The sequence below is a fragment of the Lynx canadensis genome, chromosome C1 (genome assembly GCF_007474595.2).
Source record: "Lynx canadensis isolate LIC74 chromosome C1, mLynCan4.pri.v2, whole genome shotgun sequence".
Classification (NCBI taxonomy): domain Eukaryota; kingdom Metazoa; phylum Chordata; class Mammalia; order Carnivora; family Felidae; genus Lynx; species Lynx canadensis.
The window spans coordinates 79,785,526-79,794,175 of record NC_044310.1 but is presented as its reverse complement, the minus strand read 5'-3'; the positions used below and the strand labels follow the sequence as shown (position 1 = coordinate 79,794,175).

The following is an 8,650-nucleotide window of genomic DNA, read 5'->3' as shown; positions in this document are numbered from 1 at the left end:
AAGAGTACCAGGATCTGTCTGCTCCAAAGTTAAGGCACACTTTCTAATACATAAAGCAGACTAATTTCAACATAGAGTATCTGTTAAAATTCTTAGAGACGGGATCAACTTTAAAAACAAAACTAGAACATTGTTATGGTATTCTGAATTATGGAAAACATTTAGTCATTGACTGTTTTGTAAGACATAGTAATTGGTATTGTGTTATTTATTGAATAATTAGTACTTCGGCCTCCCGTTGGAAGGACTTACCTTTTAGCTGAGAAAAAGGTTGTGCGTATGTTGTCTAATTTAAACTTGTCCAGGCACTCAATGTGCAGTAAGCCAATGGCTGAGACACTGGTTTTGAAGCCAAAGGAAGCTTTATTATCAGAAAGGCAGCCCAACAAGAAGACAGGGGATCATTGCCAAAGCTGCTTTGCTTTGTTGTGCTTAAGGACAGCTTATCCACATGAGAGGACTTCTTGAAACCTTAGAAGGAGGGCCTCAAACAATTTGGAAGTATGCATTCTTCTGGACAATGAGGCTATTTGGGGCCTGATAAGATCAGGTACTAGATAAGTTGGGAACAAAATGGTGTGTGGAGCTAAGTTAATAATGCAACTAATACAACTATAGTTCTGCTTATGTTTTCAAAGCAGGTCAAGAAAGCAGGTGTCTGGCCTCACATTTGTGAACCATGAAAAATGCATATAAAACATATTACAAAAATATGCAAGATTATAAGGCAAATGCTGATTATCTTTGAACTCCTCACCCTTTGCAGATGCCAGTGATTAGATCCATGATTGATCGCCTATTAAACTGTTCACTAAAAGAAAAAACAATATTTACTTTATACTATATATTACCCTGTAATTACCCTGTAATTACACTTACGTCTTTCCTTTGAATCGTAGGCCCACCTTTGTTCCAGATACTGTGTCAGTCCCCTCTTTGTTCCAAATTTCTTTTTTTTTTTTAATTTTTTTTTTAACGTTTATTTATTTTTTTTTTTCAACGTTTATTTATTTTTGGGACAGAGAGAGACAGAGCATGAACGGGGGAGGGGCAGAGAGAGAGGGAGACACAGAATCGGAAACAGGCTCCAGGCTCTGAGCCATCAGCCCAGAGCCTGACGCGGGGCTCGAACTCACGGACCGCGAGATCGTGACCTGGCTGAAGTCGGACGCTTAACCGACTGCGCCACCCAGGCGCCCCAACGTTTATTTATTTTTGAGACAGAGAGAGACAGAGCATGAATGGGGGTGGGGCAGAGAGAGAGGGAGACACAGAACCGGAAGCAGGCTCCAGGCTCTGAGCTGTCAGCACAGAGCCCGACGCGGGGCTCGAACTCACGGACCTCGAGATCGTGACCTGAGCCGAAGTCGGACGCTTAACCGACTGAGCCACCCAGGCGCCCCTGTTCCAAATTTCTTAAGGTAAGGGTTATTTCACCCCATCCCTATTCCAAGCAAAGAATTTAACTACCTGGGTAAGTTCTCGCCCAGGGTCAAGCCTTAGGGATCTGATTCTCTCTCATCAGGAAAATGCTTAAGATGGTGTCACAATTACTGGATTCTTTCTGTAGAGGGTCTAACTGTTCTCAAAACAGTAAATCCAAATAGCTTTGCTTAAACTGCTTGCAGTACAACTAAATTATTGAAAAGAATATTTTGGGGCAAATTCCGCAAATTCCTCAGTCCTGAATATTTTCAATTAAAATACAAATGATGCTTTTCTTCCCTAAGCTAGATTTTAAATAAGAAGATTTCAAAAAAAATCATCACACACACAGAATTCTAAATTCACTAATTTTTTTTCATAGCCGCTCACCTGTTCACATACACAGACCAATCACAGCGTCTGCGCATGGTTGGGAATTACCACAGGTTGGAGGACTTTTTCAGTGCTACAGTGGAGGCAAGGCAACTGTGACTATCATTTCAATGAAAAGCACTAAAGATCCATTTCTAAGTTTTCTTTTTTCCTTAGCCAAAAATCTAAAACAATGCATCTAAGCTCCTCTGCTTACTCAAGGCCTTCTCCTTATCTGCCTGTATTGTGTCCTGACTTCAGGCTACATGTTCTGAATAAAATGTGACCAGTATGAACTCTGCTTCAAGGTGTACTTAGTCCTATAAGTTTGGTATCCTCTTTTTTGGGGGGAGTATTTAATAAACTTGAATATAAATATTTCCTTTGTTCTTATGTTAGAATTTTATATTCTTTTTTTTCCCTAAGATTTTATTTTTTAAAGTAATCTCTACACCAACTGAGCCACCCATGTGCCCCAGGATTTTATATCCTTTTATGAACTTCCCACATGGCACAAACCTGGCCAGAAGGTATATAGACCATCCCTGCCAATGTCAGTCCATTGGAGGAGAGCTAGCTTCTCACAGATCTACAATAAATGAAGTGGACTACCTTTTTCCATAGTGGCAACTGAGACCAGCTCTCTATTCACTAGCTCTTGACCTTTGTAGAAGAGAGCAACTTCTCCCGGTCTGGAGACATTTGAAAGATCACACCTGAGGCAGGTTTTTCTCTAGATAATACTTTTCTTCCTCAGGCTGACTACTACAGTAAGACTTCATAGCCCCCTGAACAGAAATACCGTTCTTGTGCCAAGAAGAAGGGCTTATGAGCCCCAAAATTGTAGGACCTAGTTAACAGGAATATTTTAGGAATATGGGGGACACATGTGCAGGGATCTTGAGCATACTGGATTGAGGATGGTGGTGGGAGGCAGGAATAGAAAGCTGGGTGGAGTATAGCTTATTGATATTGGGAGTACTTCTCCATGACTTGGAACTTGGTGTTCTGTCAAGGACACCAGTAATGTGTCCAACATGCTGCTGAGAAGGCTCTTTGAAGCTTGCACACTCTGATAGCCTAGGATAAATGAGATGGAGGTGCTGAAACTGACTTGGCATAGTGCTGAGGAAGGCGTCTGAAGATTGGGGGATATAAGAATACTAGAATGAGGTTATTATCTGTGATCAGAGAAACCGATACTTGACAGCGTTCCCCAGGAGGAACCAGAGGACCCTTCTCTCACTAACGCGGTGAGGAACACATTGCTAAGGGATACCAGTTAATTTGAGAAGCTCTGTGACAGCTGTCTTGTATAGGCTGGGGTTGACAGAAGATGTTGCCATGAAACTGAGATTCCTACTATCGAGGAAATGGTAGGATTCTGGAATGGCAGACACCAATGGCAGTGTTTACCTGTTAGAATAAAGGGGGCATACGTCCTAATGGGCAGCAAGGCTATAGTAAGTAGTACTCAGTATGCTTTGACCCTCAGGAATTAGCCAACAAACCATGGTGTTACTAGGGGTGAGCCAGATGGAGAGCCAACCAGAATGTTACTTGACTTGTATAATAAAACAGAAAAATCGAGAGCTGGAGAATAGAAATCTTCACCAGCTCTTACTTCAGAGAAAAAGAGCCCTTTACCCAGTTTCTAAGTATGTCACTTCCCAGACCCAAAGCCCATTCATTGAGGGAGAGGCAGATCCCTTTGAGGAAAGACAATGCAATGCTACTGCAAATATATATGATAAACACTACCATGATCCTTTCCCAGAGGGATATAAGACTGTTCATCGGGTAAATATGCACTGGCAAAAAGGAATTGTCAGACTTTTTAAGAACTGTTGAATATAGGGACCAGGGCTATGTGTTCGTACTGAATCAAGAGACCTGAAGTACCTTTGTTATTCTCCGCTTAAAATGGGGTCATAGGGAGGCCAAGTGATAAATGGAGTCCTAGCTCAAATATGTCTCACTATGGGTTCAGCAGATCTGTTGGATCCACCCTGCGGTTATTTCTCTCATTTATGAGCGTATAGTTGGGACACATATAGTTAGTAGCTGACAGTGCCTTCACATTGGTCCCCCAACCTGTGAAGTAAGAATCTCTAGGTTTCTTCCTTCAGCCAAGTTAACAAATCAAAGTAATAATACATGCTGGCAGAATTGAGTACCAGTTACCCACAGTGATTGCCAAATCAATAATGCATCATGGAATTTTAGGGTTATTTTTTTTCCTTTCCCTGTCTTATTCCTCCAGACTCTCACTCCTACTCCTTAGGATCCCTTCTTAAACAAACAACCTGCTTGCAAGACTGCTTTTTCAGAAACTCAGGCCAAGATGATTCTTCAGTGGCCGTATCTGTGTTACTCCACTTATTTAGAGGAACTGTACCTCTATCTTCTATGGCCACTTGATCCAAATGGAGCTGCATATTCTTAGGGAGCTTTCTTTCCTTGACCACAGTGGTCAGTTATGGGATAAACAAAGTAGTTAGTTAAGACACACAAAATGAGCCAAGTAGAGTGCTTCTCCAAATTTTCTTTATGTGGAGCTATTGGAAAAAATAGCCTCCAAGGCTGGGCACTACTGGTAGAACAGAGAGTCTGACCAGATCTGCAAAAACTCACATTTGCCCAAGCCATCATATCTGCCTCTCTTTTGGGTGAATTCCCTCAACCTTCTCTACCGTTTCCAAATTATCTTGAGTGTATCTTATTGGCAGAATTTAAATTGCATCCAGAAATGTAGTTCCTAACCTCCAGTCCCTTTAATGCCAGGGAAAGCACAGAAGAGGGTGGAAATAGATGCTGTTTTGCTAATAAGCAATATCAAACACAGGGGATAATGCATACTTCATAGGATTGGCGATAATTAAATGAGATTCCATACAATGACTGGGTCAGAGTAAGGATTAAATATATGATAACAATATTCAACTCAAAAAACAGGTAAAGTGATACTGCCATGGTGAAAAACTGATCTATCTGGACTGTTTATTATTAACACCTCTACGGGGATAGGATAACCATTCATTTCTACACATGTATAACATAAAAGATAGACTGAGACCATCTTTTCTGCCATTATATTACTTTATCTGTATTATTTAATCTACAGAACAACCATGTGAGATAGATTCTGTTGCCTTCATTTTACAGATGCAGAAACAGGCTTTGCAGAACTATGTCATCTGCTCCAGTTTACGTGGTCAATAAGTAGCAGAAACAGGCCTTGAACCTACTGTTTTTTGGCTACAAGGCTTGTAGTTTTTACTCTGTACCATAATGAATAAACAGAAGAGGAAATCCGGGAAGCATTTTGGAAGAAGCAAGATTTAGGTCTTTGAAGAATTCAACAGGTGACTATGGGGAAGGAAAAGACATTCCAGGTGGAGGACAAGCCTATAGAGAGGAAAGCCTAAAGCATACCTGGCTAGCGATGAGTGATTTGGGGCTACTGAATTCAGAGATGCAGGGGAACATATTCCCGAAGAAGCCCAGTGAGGCCAGCAATTATGTCTGGTGTTGCTCACCATTAGGGCCCAGCAGAGCACCTTGCACATAGTGGACTTGATATTTTTGAATAAATTGAAGATGAGTCTGAAAACATGGCTGAGGTCAAGATTTAAAGGGCTTTGAATACAAGGTTTGAACTTCATTCTATATGGGATAGGAAGTCATATGAGGATTGCAAAGACAACAACCATACTGTGGAATCTATGGAAACACTTTCCTAGGCACCATGTGTAGGAGAGGACCAAAGGTGAAAGGAGATCTATGCATGAGGCCTGTGTGAGGGTAGTTGGTATGGTGGTAAGAGTAGAAAGAAGGGAAAAAATTCAAAAGGCATTTTGGAGATGGAATCAACAAGTTGACAAGAGATTTTAGAGAAACCTGGAGATTACACAGATTTCAAGTTTGATTGACTGAGAGGATGGTAAGTACTCAAGGTGATTGCCACAGGAGGCAGAGTAGAATAGGAACGCTAGGTGGGGGTGTCTGGGGTCAAAAGATGACTTCTGCTCTGGATGGTTTGGTTTGGAGATGCATGTACACCAAGGGAAGATGTTCAGCAGGAAGCCAGCAGATGCTGCCCTTAGGGGATAAATCAGAAATACCTACTTGTGCATGATTCAGGTGGAAGATATAATTGAAACTGTGGGACTAGAATAAATAACCCCAGATCATCAAATGAGGAAGTGTAGATTGTGTAAACACCTGAGATCAAATTCTTGCTCTGTACATGGACTGTACTTTCAAATAAACGTGGTGATGAGGTGCCTAAGTGGCTCAGTTGGTTAAGCATCTGCCTCTTGATTTTGGCTCAGGTCATGACCTCACAGTTCATGAGATCAAGTCCCATGTGAGCTGATAGCACGGAGCCTGCTGGGGATTCTCTCTGCCTCTCTCTGCCCCTCCCCCGTTAATGCTCCCACTCTCTCTCTCTCAAAATAAATAAATAAATCTTAAAAAAAAAAGTATGATGAGCTGTAAGAGGGAAAGTTAAAGTCATTCCACACATTCTTTTTTCATAAACATCTGAGGAAGATCTTGTAAAAAATATAATATGCCAACATATACTTCACAAATCAGTATTTTACTAATAAGTTCTTCCCTAAAAATTATTTTAAAATGCAAAACATCTTTAGAAAAACTTAGCATACACCCAGAATAAATTGCTTACAAATTATTTTGCAGCTACCTTTGTATGAACATGGATTATCTACAAAAAGTGAATATCACATACCTTTGACAATGTCCAGCTGACACCTTCATCCATGCAAAATACAAGTTGCTATTTTCTCCTGTAACGTTTGATGAATACCTGAGCCTATATTTGCATTGTGAATTGAGTATCTTAATTGGTAAGGCTTTGCAAAAGTAAACCAAAAACTGAGTTTGTGAAAAGGGTTCAAGAAATGGAATTGTTCTTCATAATAGTAAAGTTTGGAAATCTTCAGGGAACCCTGAAGGGAAGGGGTGGAGTGAAAGGGAGAGCTGGGAGGAGCAAGAATGCAAGAGAGACAAGATAAGAGCCTGGTGTCATGCTTGGTGGAACAGAGGCTCCAAGAACTTATAAGAACAGAAATGACTAACTTTCAGTGTCTTTTTTTTTTTTTTTTTTTTTTTTTTTGCAGACCACCTCTTCTAGTCTCTGGCAAACCAACAGTGAGTAGTAGATGACATACACTATCACAACAACTCAAGTCCTATTGTTAAATAAAGGCTCAGAAAAATGAAGTAAGTGACCCATCCAAGGTGACAGTGGTAAGCAGTCGCATCAGTAGCATGCCCACACTGTCTTACCCAAGGGCTTGACAGACACATTTGGGAGGGCATCAGACTTTCCTTAAATTGTGAAATGGAGATTTAATCTTATCTTAACAGAATAAGTTTCACATAGAAAAAGGTTTTGGAATATAGAAGCAAAGGCAAATAATTTATCTGAGCACATCTACTGAGAAGAAAATATTAGAGAATCAAAGAATGAGTTACACTTCAGAATAATCATTACAGACTGAGATGCTTAACTCTGAAAATTAAATCAAATGGAAATGTTACTCACTGAAAACCTTACTTGTTCCAGTGAATTTCTTTAATGGTTAAAGATTTGATTGGTTACTTAGAAAACCCAAATAGTTATATTTATAATCTTTATCATGACTCCAAAGTATTAAATGTATAAAATATTATTATGGACATCCTACAGCATTTGACTGCCTTTGCTGAGTTGACCATATTCCAAACTGTGATATTATTATTTGTGTACTTACATTTTCTCTTCCACTGGTTTGAAGTTCAGCTTTGCATTTCTTCAAACTGCCTCGTCTATAGTAAGTGATGAGTATGCGCTGAATTGAATCGACAGTCTTCCCAGGGCTAGTTACATATAATAGAAGAGAATAACATCTAAGATATCTTAGTAATTTAACATTTGCTTTGAAAAGGATAAACCTGTGTTTATGAAACTTTTAGGCTTTTATTGTTTCTATTATCAAATTAAAATATAGTTTAGGATCTCTTGAATTGATACCGCACCTTTGTCCTGAGGAACTCATTGCTCACCATGGACTTCAAGGCCATCATTTAAGTCATAGATGGCCATCGCCAATCCCACAAAGATTTCTACCCAGGCTCTGGCCCACAGGGAGGTATTCTGCTTGGAAAGGAGAAGGACCTCCTGCAGAGAGAGGCAGGGGGAGGCCTGGGTGAGGAGAGAGAGATTGATTATAAAAGTAACTTCTGCACTTCTAAAAATTCCTCACTTTCTTAAAATTTGAAAACTACAGATAAATATTACATGTGAAGAGAAAATGAATATAGCTTCTGTCATTTTGGTGAATATCCTTCCAGTCCTTTTTTTCCTGAAATTTTTTCTTTCTTCATTTTTTCTTTTTCTTCTTTTTTTAAGTAGTCTCCACACCCGTCATGGAGCCCAACATGGGGTTTGAGTGCACAACCTGGACATCAAGACCTAAGCTGACATCAGGAGTTGGATGCTTAAACGACTGAGCCACCCAGGTGCCCCAGAACTTTTTTCTTAATTGTGATTATGCACTATAAATGCTATTGGAATCTGTGTGTGTGTGTGTGTGTGTGTGTGTGTGTATTTCCCCACTGTTTATGAAAATTTCCAGATAAATGCTTAGCAACATAGGTAAATGTCTCCTGAAGTTGGATTAGGGTGATATTTCTCAACTTGTGGGTAATGATTGCTCCAAGATTCATAACTTACACATAGGGGTGCTGAAATATAATGGTTTTGGAAGATTATTATAAATATTTTCCATGGCCAGGAAAATAGAATCCAGAATGCCTTTGTGCCATCAGGCACTTTTTTTGTTAA

At 39.9% G+C, this 8,650-nt stretch overlaps 1 long non-coding RNA gene across 1 annotated transcript; it reads right to left on the bottom strand.

Moving 5' to 3' along the window:
* Positions 1-7,572: 7,572 nt before the first annotated feature.
* On the bottom strand, positions 7,573-7,996 carry LOC115520658. Its single transcript, XR_003970826.1, has 2 exons — positions 7,843-7,996; positions 7,573-7,683 (listed from the first exon to the last, which is right to left on the bottom strand). It is a non-coding gene; the product is annotated as an uncharacterized LOC115520658 (long non-coding RNA).
* Between the last annotated feature and the right edge of the window lie 654 nt (positions 7,997-8,650).